The following is a 9290-nucleotide window of genomic DNA, read 5'->3' as shown; positions in this document are numbered from 1 at the left end:
AATGCAGTACCTAAACGTACTTTATTGTACTCTAATACATTTCCCAAAGTTTCAGCTCGATATTTTATTTACAAAAAAAGTTCTTAGGTTCAAAAAAACATTAAGTGAACTGAAAAACTGTGGTCGGTAATATAGGTATTTAGCTGTGTTACATGCCCTTAAAGAAACTTAACATTAAAAAAAAAAGAATTTTGAACAAAATAGTTCAATTTTCGATCCAGATGATGAATTTTTCACTAAAATTGTAAATCTTTAACTAAAACAGTTGATTTTGCAACAAAAAAATATAAATTTTCAACTAAACAATGAATAGTTAAACTTGCAGATTGAAAAATTAATTTTTAACTGGAGATAATTTTTTACTAAAAAAAGGTTATCTTTAATTGAGTTAGTTGAATTTTAAGATAAAAAAATTAGTTTTTAAACAAAAAGATGATTTTTCAACAAGTATTCAATTGTAGTAGTTGAATTTTCCACAAAAAATTAATTAAAAAAAATAACTTTAAGCTTCAACCAAGTATTTAAATTTAAACCAAAAAGATGAATGTTCATCTAAAATTATTAATATTTAACTGGAATAATTGAATTTTCGACCAAGCCGATTAATTTTCTATCAAAAAGACGAATTTTCAACCAAATAGTTAAATTTTAAACTAAAAAAGATATATTTTCAACAGAAGATGAAATAATTAAATTTTCAACCAAATCGACGAATTTACAATTCAAATGATAAAAAGTCAACTGGAACAGTACAATGTATAGAATATTTAACTGGAATAGTTGAATTTTCAGTTTAAAAAAACTTGATTTTTGAAAAAAAAAATTGTCAACAAAACAATTAAATTTGCATTCAAATTGATAAATTTTCAACCAGAGATAAATTTTTTATTAAAACGATGGAATAATCAACTATTTTAGTTGAAATTGAAGTTAAACAAATTAATTTTAACAAACAAAAAAAAATAATTTTTCAACTAAAATCTTTAAATATACTAGTTGAATTTAAAAAAAAAAAAGTTTAATCTTCAACCTAAAAGATTAATTTTTAACTTAAATGATGTATGGAATAGTTAAATTTTCGGTAAAAATATTATTTAATTTTCAACCAAATAGATAAATTTTCAAGTAAAATGATGAATTCATGACTGGAATAGTTGTATTTTCAAACAAAAAGATGAATTTTCAAGGGAAAATTAAGTGATGAAATTTCCAGTTAAAAAAATGGATGTTCACTCAAAAAGATGAATTTTAAACTACAATAATAATTGAGCTTCAAATAGAAATGGTTAAATTTGCAATAAAAAAATTTTTCAACCAAAAGAACGAACTTTTAACAAAATAGTTAAATTTCCAATTAAAGAACTAATTTTCAAGCAAACAAAGAAATTTTTAACAGAGCAGTTAATTTTTAACCAATTAGTGGAATTTGCAACCAGATTCATTTTCAGCTAATAAAATTAATTTTTATCAAAGGAGTTTAACCTTCGACCAAGTACTTGAATTTTCAACAAAAAAGACAAGTTTGCATCAAGAGTTGAATTTTTAAACAAAAAGATGAATTTTCGAAGGAAAAACTTATTGTTATTTAATTTCATATTACAATTTAAAAAATTGAAGCTATATTTTTTATTGAAAAAATATGATAATAAATTCCGGAGATATTATTTAAATCTAGAAGCTTCTAATCAAAACATCATCCAATTTTATTCCTTGAAATTAAAAAAAAAAAAATTCAGATACCCAAACTTCGATATATTTTTTATTCAAACAATTAATTAAATTCCAAAAAGATCAAACAATTTAAAGAATAGTATGAAACTAAATTAAATTACTATTTTTTTAGATCAGTCCTAAACGCTTAAACTTACAGAAAATTAAAAAAATGGAAACTAATTTTTCTGATTTCAATTCCTATATTTTTAATTCTAAAAAAAGAGATAGTTGAATAGGAAAATTGGAATTTATTACAATTTTAGATGCTAGATTCAGAAAATCAAAAAATTCTAAAAAAGGATTTAAAAATGTTAAGCCTTAGAATTTCTATTATTTTTAATTCAAACGTCTGATTTAACAATTATTTCAAGAATCTTTTCTGTAACAATTATTTTAATTTTTAATATTTTAAGATCATTTTAATTCCTATATTTTAAAGTCTAAAAAAAATGCGACTGAATTCTAGAGATATTTTTGTTTTGTTATTCAGTTAAACAGAAAAATTGAAATATTTTGGAATTTTGTGTTTATACCAACCAGGAAAAAGAAGCCCTGACAATTTCAAATTAATTATAAATAATATTTTTTTTCAGTTTTAGTAAATACATAAATGTGTGAAAATAGTGCTATTAATATGTAAAATTAAAAGAGTGTTTTTTCATTTGCAAAAGTAATCAATATATTTAATTTAGAAAAGTTTGAAATAAATATTGAAAGAATAATTAACAATTTCTGAAATTTCTACCTAACGTCCATGAATTTGAATAATTAGAAAATTTTTATCAGTTTTCTACCAAAAATGGGGTAGTTAAATTTTCAGTTAAAAAAATAATTATCAATCAAGGAAAAAAAAGTTTTCATCAAAATATTTAAATTTTTAACCAGTGATGAATTTTCAACTCACAGAATGAATCTTCAACAGGAATAATTAAATGTTGCACTAAAAAAGATACATTTTCAATAAAAAATTTAATAGTTAAATTTTCAGTTAAAAAATTCAATTTTAACTAAGAACAACGAATTTTCATGAAAATAGTTCAAGTTTCAAATGAAATAATCAAATTTTAAGCTAGAGAAATAATTTTTAACTTGAAAATATGAATTTCTACAAATAATAGTTAAAATTTTCAAGCAGAGATGAATTTTCAATCAAAATGATGAATCATTAACAGAAAATTAATTTTTAAAAATAGAGTCAATCTTTTAACGAACTAGTTGATTTTTGATCCAAAAAATATCATTTTTTAACGAAAAAAAAGACATTTATATTTTCAGATAAAAAAATTAATTATCAAAAATTCAATAAAATAGTTAAATCGAAAAATTTTCTCGCAAATTTTTTTTTGGTCAAATTTAAATGATAAATTAGGAAAATCAAAATATCCATACAAAATATTTCAAAATTACTTTTCAGAACTTCTAAGCAAAAAATCTTCCAGTTTTAATCCTTAAAGTTTCAAGATTTTCAACTTTCCAAAGTTTGATATATTTTCAATTCAAATAACTGCATTAATTCCAAAATGACTATCAAATTTATCAAATTAAAACTAAATTAAATTAATCCCTTTTGAGATCCATGTCCTAAAATCTGAAATTCACTTAATAATATTCAGCAACTTTATGAAAAAGGTTGAATCCCACAAAAAAATTGTAGGAAGAAAAAAAAATGTAACTCGCATTCCACGTTTATTTATAATTACTGAAATCCGAATGCAATAATTATGCTCTTTGCTGAATGGCTGTGATGTGTCCAAGATCAAATCGTAGTTCAGTTTTCATTTTTTCTCTCTTTTTTTTTTAATGCCTCTAAATACAATCGATGCAACCTATATTAAAAAGTTTCCATACGAAATCGGTAAAAAAAAAAACATATGCAGGTTGACCTTAAACACATCTGTATAATAAATAAATTTTTTTTTGATCGCAATTTCTTTCATCTCATTCCCACTACTTTCTGCGCACTTTTCCTCAAACAGAACATATAATACTTTGTACCATTATCATTTAATTATATATAATATTGAAAATCATATCGAAAATGGTAGATGCTATTTTAGAACACGTTTAGGTTTCCAAACTCTTCAAATTACTCCAAATTTAGGACAGTCTAGTACACATTATATTTGATTAAATAAATTCAAAAGTAATCAATCTTGACTCCTCCATTTCATATCGCTCCACGTCACATTTGGGCGGTGCACAGTACCTTTTGGGCGGTGTACAACACCTTTTTGGGCGGTGTACAGTACTTTTTGAGCTGTGTACATTACCTATTGGGCGGAGCACATGTCGTGTGGGCGGTGTACAGTGTGCACCGCCTAAACGCGACATGGAATGGAGGCGTCAATTTGTACTGTACTGCATCCTGAAATTTGGAGACGAATGAGAGTAAACTTAATTCATGGTAGATCGAAATGCAAACCAACACTGAATTCTTTATTTACAATTTCATGTGTAGGATGGTGTCTTTTACCCTGAAGAAACTTTCTTGTTCCTCAAAATACACTTTTTCAAGCTCGTCGAAACAGCAGGAATCGTAACTTTCCCAAAAAATTCGACCGACTCTTTCAACCAATACTTAATGTTTTTCTCATTTATCTCATTTATTAACTTGATTTTTTTTTGGGCAAGATATTATAACCAGTCTTCGGCCCAGTGGTTTTTGTCTTAAGTTAAATCGATACATTCAGCACGCAAGTTCCTCTCAGACTACACGATTATAATCTAGTCGGTCGAGCCTCGATTTATCCAACATGAAACTTCATCAGGGATATTTACAAATTCCTTACGATCTCTTCCAAATCGTTTTCCAAGGCATTACTTGAGCAAAGATTATCCTTTCCCTAAACCTAATTTTATCCTATGTAATAGCGATGCGCACACCACCAAAACCAAAACAAAAAATAATATTGAAAAAAAAAACTATTTTTTTCATTTTATTATTCCCTTTTCCATTATGTGGATGAAACTTTAAACACTTGAAGGATGAAAAAGAGTGCGCGTGAAAGATATATGGAAAATCGAATGGCTGGCGCTGATTTCGGAATTTTTTTTTTCATTTGTAAACGCTTAAAATTGTAAACGGTTTGGAAGGGACCAAGTATAATTGTTGCAGACTTCTAACGGTTCTTATCTTTGTTAAAAGTTGTCTTAAACTACAGTCTTTGTTTGTTGGCTGTGCACTAACGTCCAGAATCAAATTAGAATCCTTCATTTTCAGAGAAAATTCAAATTTTCGCCCGATTAAAATTTATTTTCAAAGCCTGAAGTCATTTTCGCTGACAACACCCTTTTCTGTTTGGATTCATTCTCCTCACAGTCATGGATTTTCAGCAATTATTCAGAAAAACGGTTAGAGTTTATATCCGCATAGTCCAGGCTCGATTCCTGGTGCAGGCATTTTTTTTTATTCCAACTGACTATTACATTTATTTAAATCAAGCCATAATATTGATTTTTAACCATTTTTTCAACCTTTACTACTTTTAAACCAAGAAAAGACTTTTTAATGACAAATTCTCATTTTTCTTTATTCAATTGCCCATTTATACTTTGTTTATTGTTATTCTCATATGTATTTTAAAACTAGAGTAATATATTGATGTTTTGTAATGTGTAAAAAAAATTGCACAAGTAATTTTTTTTAAATGAAATAAATGGATAAAAATGAACAATTTAGCTTTCCAAAATTCGATATATTTTTAGTTTAAACAACTGATTTAACTACAAAAAAAAACTAAAAATATATGAAATGATATGAAAAAAAATATTTTTGTTTTACAGTTAAATACAAAAATTTTAATATTTTACAAATAGTTTCCTGTCGTTATTTTTTATTTTTATAATTAAAAAAATTTGTAATGTGTAATTTGGAAAATGAAAATACCACTACCAATGACATTAAAATTTAGAGACTTAAAATTCAGATTATTTAAATCTATTTTAATCATTGAAATTTCAAGAATTTCAACTTTTCAAAGTTCAATACATTTTTAATTCAAACATCTGATGCAAATCCAAAATAATCGATTAAAATAAATTAAACACTCAATTGCGAAAAAAAATATGTAAAAAAAATCTGACAACAGGAGTCGAACCCCGGTTTCTTCGCTTACGAATTCTGATCTATACCGCGAGTTAAAAGGGCAACTTATTAAAAGTTTACTAATTACCTATTACCGCAATGAATATAAATCCAAAACAAATTCGAATATCCTTCAAAAAATAAAATGCTTTTGAACTTTTCTCTAAAAATGTATCACCCACGAGGAGAAAAATCTCCAATTTATGTGTAAAATCAAAGATTTTTCTGATAAAGATTCCGGACATCAAAGAACGCAACGCGAGTTTGTTTTACAAACTAACCTCTCTTTTTCCATTGTATATAAACATTCAATCGCTGCTCAGGCAGTAGGAAAATTCAGACGCACAATAAATATTATCGCGTCACATCCACGGAAAGATTACAGCAACACAATTATTTGTTCCTCTCGATAGATCCACTCAACAGCTTTGGAATTTAATATCATTAATCCAACATCACTCATTTATGACTTGTACTTACAGCTTCCAACTATTTTATGTATATTCGCGTCTGTAGTTCTGGGACGACCATTAACAAATACTTCCAACCGACATCCACACCAAAATCACATGCATAATATATTCAATTCAGTCGATATCAAAAGAATTTCCAATCATCAAGAATACGCCAATTATTTGTTTCCATTTACAGCTAAAAATGTGAACATTTTCTTTAATTTATTCATTAATCATTTGGCTAAAAATCATTCAAGGTGAAAATCGAAGGACGAAAGCTTTGATTGTGATCTATCGAAACCATCAATATTGTACTTGAATCAAATCTTTAAGTCTTCTACCTATACTCTATTCCTCGGAAGAATAAAAGTCATAAAAAAAATGAGTGCCTGCTTTGGGAATAGAGTATATACTCTTTTCCCGAGAGAAGAACATTAGCCTCTCGTTGTGAATAGAGTATATACTCTTTTCCCCGAGCACGCTTCTTGAACGTCAATAAAAATTGAGTTCTTGCTTCAATATTGGACACTTTCATCCAGGTAACTCCTACTTCGTCAGTATCTCCGCCCAATTACGTAAAGATGTGCGTCTGCAGGTTATTTATCTCTCTCTCTGGAAATAGAGTATATACTCTAATCCCCGAGAGATTATCCTAATACTTTCTGTGGGAATAGAGTATACTCTATTGCCCGATAGAACAACCTACAGGCAAACCAACTTATGACTACTTTGCGCAGCTATTAAAGCCTTTCTTTAAAAAAAATTGACCCTCACGCTTCCTAAACGTCATTAAAAATTGAGTTCTTGCTTCAAGATTGGACACTTTCACCCAGGCAACTCCTTCTTTGTCAGTGTCTCCGCCCACATACATAAAAAGGCGCGCCTGTATGTTATTCTCTCGGAGAATAGAGTATAGATCTGTAAATCGCCTAAATGCGACATGGAGCGGCATACAATGGATTGACTGAGTCTTAAATTTTCTTTTCCACTCTACAATGTTGATAATTTCGAATGAAAAGTCACAAAAGATCCGCTTCGAATTTTCTCGTCTAGATTTAACAGAGGATACACACAACAGCACACATATCTTTTGCCTGGATTATTTTATTTCTCAATATTACTCATAAGATAATAAGTTTTGAAGTAGTTAATCTGAATATTAATAATGGAGTATACAATATCATATAACAGCTATTTTCTTTAGATTTATTTTTCTCTCTTCGAGTGTAGAGATTGCGTATGTTAAATTTATTGACTACAATTGTGAATTGTGAACCCATCCCTTTTCGTTTTTATCAAATCGAATCTTTAAAAATGAAATGAAAAGAAAGGAAAGGAACTTGTTTCGACTTAATTGAGTCGGAAAACTACTCTTAAAACTTGAAAGTGTCCAATAAATAGGTTCAAAAGCCTCTTAAAACCTCGATGCAATTGTTAAGAACTTTATTAAATACCATTCGTTATTTTATTCTTTTAAACTTCAATTCAAAACCATTCGACCAAAGCAAACTCATCGAGTTATTTCAAATATTTTCTTTCACACACAACCGATCAATAATTTTGACACACCTACGCACCAGTGTAAAATCTTCATACACAAGAACTAAATATCTACAAAAGAAGTCAAAATTACACACCATAATATTCTTGGATAGCTGCGATTGTTTCCCATAACGCCTCAAGTAAGAAATTAACGCTTCTTACCACTACTATTATTAATATTTATTATGTAGAAATTCTCACGAACTCTCACACCACTTGAAAACCTAAAGCGATGGGAATATTTCCCAGAAAGCGAACGAAAAAAAAAAAAACAAACAAACCACTGCAACTAAATCTAGAGTAAAAGTATTGCATCAATCTTACCAAGTTTCGGTTTCGTTCGGGTGAAGATAAATTTTTTCGTTTTTCACGAATTCTGTAGATATAAACTACAGATGATAAAATGATTTTTTTTATTCAAGATTTCATCAATCAAGCATTTATACCAAGTGTCACTCACATAGAAAAAAATCCATCTGTACTCTTAAAATCTACATTTCAGCATTTTAGAATTTTTTATATTTTGCAGGATTCAGACTTTTGGGTAAAGTGAGATTGACACTTTAAACTCGAAAATTGGCTGACTTTTAATTTGCTGAAACATTGTTTGTCAATGGAATACTGTTTTCAAAAAATCGACTTTTTCCAAAAAAAATTTTTTTTATGAATGGAAAAGATAACTTATTAAATTTTCATGTAAAACGGTGTTAATACACAATTTTTTAAACTTGCTTTTTATTGGAAAATTAGCTTTTTTCTTGAATTTTCAATTGTTGAAAATGATCTTGATCAAATTTTTAAGTTCGATAATAACTAAAAAGGATATGATTTTTAGAATTTAAAAAATGTTTGTAAAAAAAAAAACATTTCAATTAGACCTGTTATCGAATATATCGATTTTTTTCAAAAAGAAATTTTGTTATGAATGTAAATGATAATTTATTAAATGCTCATGTACAACTGTATTATTATAAAACAATATCCTGCAAAATATTGTCAATTGGACACGTCAATTTATAATCGTGAAATAAATTTAATCAAAATTACAAGAAAAAAAGAAAATTTCTTTTACCATCTATAATGAAATGATGAAACGATATCCCTAAAAAAGATATCAACACCCAGGTCAAAACTCTATACATCTAGCGTTAATCATTCTCCCAAATCGCTGGCATTGTCAACAAAGCGCACTCCTGCCGAATCACTCATCGACATCATTCTCAAAAATCTCGAATATCCACCACTCCATAGGCCATGGCGTTTCTAGAAATATTTTTTTTCCTGCTTTACCGACCTCAACTTCATTCTAGAAACTAAGTTTCTAGAATCTTGAAGTCGGTAAGGTAGGAATTTTGATCTAGAAACTTCCCCATCTACTTTCACCAATCGCAGCTATCCCGTCTATTCAATATATACTACCACTCTAAAGAATCATGTCAACGAAGGTGTTTGTCAATCTAATATGACAATATTTTAAGCTTATAACCTTCTCGCCT

Source organism: Belonocnema kinseyi, chromosome 6, assembly GCF_010883055.1.
Source record: "Belonocnema kinseyi isolate 2016_QV_RU_SX_M_011 chromosome 6, B_treatae_v1, whole genome shotgun sequence".
Taxonomy (NCBI): Eukaryota; Metazoa; Arthropoda; class Insecta; order Hymenoptera; family Cynipidae; genus Belonocnema; species Belonocnema kinseyi.
This window is presented reverse-complemented; position numbering follows the sequence as displayed.